The following is a 4,273-nucleotide window of genomic DNA, read 5'->3' as shown; positions in this document are numbered from 1 at the left end:
ATGAATGATCCCTCCCTCCCTCCCTCCCTCCCTCCCTCCCTCCCTCCCTCTCTCTTCATGGGAACGAGTATCTGGTCTTGCATTGAGGGCTCCCCAGTTCTCAGCATCTCCAGCCCAACCTGTCACAAGCTGATCACACATTTGCAAACTTGGGATATATTCTGCTGAATTTTTGGGATAATGAATTTCATCAACTATGGGACTAACTTTGTTCTGACAGGACACTCACAATCTCTCCTCATCACACCCACATAGTGTAACAACTTTGTGGTTCCTCCATAATGTGCTTATTTCTGTCAGGGAACTGAAAGCCAGCCAGCTGGCCAGCCAGCCAGCCAGCCAGCCAGCCAGCCAACACTATCTACAAAGCTACAGAGAAACCCTGTCGTGAAAAACCAAAAATAAATAAATAAATAGGCATGGATTTTTTTTAAAAAATCAAATGCAAACTAAGTAGAAATAACTACTTTCAGTATGCCATTCAAGAATTAGGGAACCCTTTATCCCAGCACGTGGGAGACACAGGCAGAAGGACATCTGTGAGTTAAAATCCAGACTCATCTACCAAGTGAGATCACAAGACTCGTGCACTGTCTTATAGGTCCTAAACTCCCATGGTCCAGTTTCTAGGGTTGGGGGCCTCTCTATAAAGCCTGGAAATTCACAGAGGTCCACCTGCCTCTGTCTCTTTGATGATAGAATAAAATATGTGCACTACAATAACCAGGGTCAGTTTCTTGTAGATTTAGTTTAATTTCAAATTTTGTTTGTATCTCTTGGTCTGCACCAAGTGTGTCCCTGTGGGGGTGGGGGGCAGGGAAGTTGTCCTATTTTAGAACATTTTATTTTACTTTTATTTGAGACAGTCTTTCTGGTTGTGTAGAACTTATTTTAATTTCAAATTTTTAAAGAATTTTTTTATGATTTATTTAACTTTATTTTATGTGCAGTCGTGTGAAACTGGATTTACAATCACTTATGAGCTGCTGCCTTGTGGGGGTTACATCTCAGGAGCACAAGAACCCAAATCTGTGCTGTACTCCCTGTCACCAAAAGAGGTCACTAGATCCCCACCATGTGGTTTCTGGACATTCCAGAAATTCCATCTCTCCAGTTCTCATTCTTTCATTGTTCCTCCTGCATGCCTGCGTCTAGTGAGAGAGTGGGCAACTTTCCTCCCTGCTTCTCTGTGTCTGTGTCTGTCACATCCTGGATAGCCAGAGTGCCCGCCACCTCTGCCTGAGATAGATGTGGCTGGCAGCCCTGGGGCTGGGGGAAAGGGAGAGAGTGGGTTCCCTGGAGAGCCTTGGGCAGAGGCTCTGTGGATTCCCTGCCAGAGGCCTCACTGCCTCTGAGGAGCCCATGGGGGAGGGGGAAAGGGAAGGTCAACCAGAGAGTCCTGCCTGGCTTTTGCTTTGCTTTGTTTTTGTTTTTGTTTGTTTGTTTATTTTATTTTCAGGTACAGCTGTGACCAGGTCTGGATCCAGGACAGACTCAAAAGCTAGAGAGAAATCCTGTCTCAGAAAACAAAAATAAATAAATACATAAATAAACACATAAACAAATACATAAACTAATAAATGAATGGATAGATAGATAGATAGATAGATAGATAGATAGATAGATAGCCAGACAGAGAGAGAGATGATAAAACACCTTCAAGATCAGGGAGACCAAGGCTGGCAGATCACTGTAAGTTTAAAGCTACCTTGTTCTGCAGATTGAGATTCAGGACAGGCAAAGTGACATAGAGAAACCCTGTTTTCAAAAAAAAGGTGGGGGCTGGAGAGATGGCTCTGTGGTTAAGAGTGCTGACTGCTCTTCCAGAGGACCCAGGTTCAATTCCTACCACCCACATGGCAGTCAACAGCTGTCTGTAACTCCAAGATCTGACACCCTCAGATAGACATACATGCGGGCAAAACACCAATGCCGACAAAATAAATTATTAGGAAAATAAATATATAAAAAAGGTTGTTTAGCCTTTAATCCCAGCATTAGGAGGCAGAGGCAGATGGCTCTCTGTGAGTCTGAGGCCAGTTTTGTCTACAAAGTGAGTCCCAGGGCATATGCATACAAGGGCACACAACGAAACCCTATGTTGAACAACCACAAATAAACAAACAAATAAAGAGATAATAACAATAAAAATATTTGAGAGTTCAAATAATTGACTTCATCCACAATAAAAGAATATAAAAATAAAAATATCAAACGCATTTGAACGCATCAGCACAGGAGACCGCTTCCTAAATAGAACCCCAGTAGCACAGACACTGAGAGAAACAATTAATAAGTGAGAGAGACCTCCTGAAACTGAAAAGCTTCTGTAAAGCAAAGAACACGGCCAACAAGACAAAATGACGGCCTTACAGAATGGAAAAAGATCTTCACTAACCCCACATCAGACAGAGGTCTGTCTGATCTCCAAAACATACAAAGAACACAAGACATTGGTCATCTCAAGAACAAATAATCTAATTCACAAAATGGAGTACAGACTTAAACAGAGAACTCTCAACCGAGGAATCTAAAATGGCTGAAAGACACTTAAGGAAATGTTCAACATGCTTAGTCATCAGAGAAATGCAAATCAAAACAAGTTTCTAGAAACAAGGAGACAGTTCATAATGTTTCTCTCTTCTTTTTTTTTTTTAATTTGGGATGGGGGCCTCTCTCCAAAACCTGGGAATTCACAGAGGTACACCTGTCTCTGTCTCTTGGATGATAGAATAAAAGATGTGCACCACAGTGACAATCCAACTAAGTTTTTAGTATCTCATTCTGTTAATTTCATATACATTTAGTTTCATTTCAAATTTTGTTTGTATCTCTTGGTCTGCACCCAAGTGTGTCCTTGGTGGGGGGGGGGCAGGGAAGGTGCCCTATTTCAGAACATTTTACTTAACTTTTATTTGAGACAGTCTTTCCAGTTGTGTAGAAATTAGTTTCATTTCAAATTTTTAATGACCAGGAAGGATGAAAGCATTCAAAAGGACTGGTTCCATATCTGGCAGAGAGGCAGGTGGATCTCTGGAAGTTTGAGGCCAGCCTAGTCGACGAGAGCTAGTTCCAAAGACAGGCTCCAAAGCAACAGAGAAAACCCTGCCTTGAAAATCAAAACAAAAACACAAACAAAAATAAAAAACATAAATTAAATCTCTGTATGTGTGTGTGTGTGAGAGAGAGAGAGAGAGAGAAGAGAGAGAGAGAGAGAGAGAGAGAGAGAGAGAGAGAAATGATTAAACAGGAAATAAGAAAAAACACAAAACCATAATGTCACCAAGATGACAGCCTGGTTTATATAGTGAGTTAAAGGTATTATACAGAGAAACCCTGTACCAAAAAAATAATAAAAGAAGAAAACAGAAAAAAAACAAGGAAGGAAGAAAAGAAGGAAAAAAGGAAAGAAGGAAGAAAAACTGGTGTTTTCCTTTTTTTCTTTGTTTATCTCAGGTTATTTTTTTTTTTTATTGCTGCCGCAGCAGCAGTATATTTTGGGCAGCTGCCTAGCTGGGTAATGGTGGCAGCACATTTCTTTATTCTCAGTTCTCAGCCCTCAGAGATCAGGAGAGGCAGAGGCAGGCAGATCGCTGTGAGTTTGAGGCTACCTTGTTCTGCAGGCAAAGCGACGACAGACACAGAGAAACTAAAAGTGTGTTTAGTACAGGCCTTTTATTCCGGCACTAGGAGGCAGAGGTAGAGGCAGGGGCAGCTAGATCTCTGTGAGTCTGAGGCCAGCCTTGTCTACAAAGTGAGTTCCAGGGCAAACAAGCATACAAAGGGAATCCCTATGTAGAAAAACCACAAATAAACAAATAATAATAATGATGATGATGATGATAATAATCTAAGAGCTCAATTAATTGACTTCACCCACAATTCAAAATTAAAAAATAAAACAAAGAGTGTGTCTGACCGATCAGTGAAAGGACTATGTGGGTCAAGGGGCTGCCACAATTATGGATTGGTGAGAGGGAGGAAAGGAGGGAGGCAGCAAGGGCAGTTCCCAGTCACCTAAATGCCTTTCAAAGACATTTCACCATGGCAACCACTCGCTTGCTTTCTTGGGGTTTCTTTTCTTCAGTAGTTGTGTTTGTACAACCTACCCCACACCCCACTTCTCATACTAAATACAGAGTCTGAGAAAATTAAAGCAGCTGTGGAAAAATTCCCACTTGGATATCTTTTCCTGCCCAGTAAAACAAAAACGACTATAACAGGGCTGGAGAGATGGCTCAGAGGTTAAGAGCACTGACTGCTTTTCCAGAGG

Source organism: Microtus oregoni, unplaced genomic scaffold (assembly GCF_018167655.1).
Source record: "Microtus oregoni isolate MIOR12 unplaced genomic scaffold, Mior012 000060F_005, whole genome shotgun sequence".
Lineage (NCBI taxonomy): Eukaryota > Metazoa > Chordata > Mammalia > Rodentia > Cricetidae > Microtus > Microtus oregoni.
The sequence above is the reverse complement of the archived record's forward strand: the minus strand, read 5'-3'. Positions refer to the sequence as shown.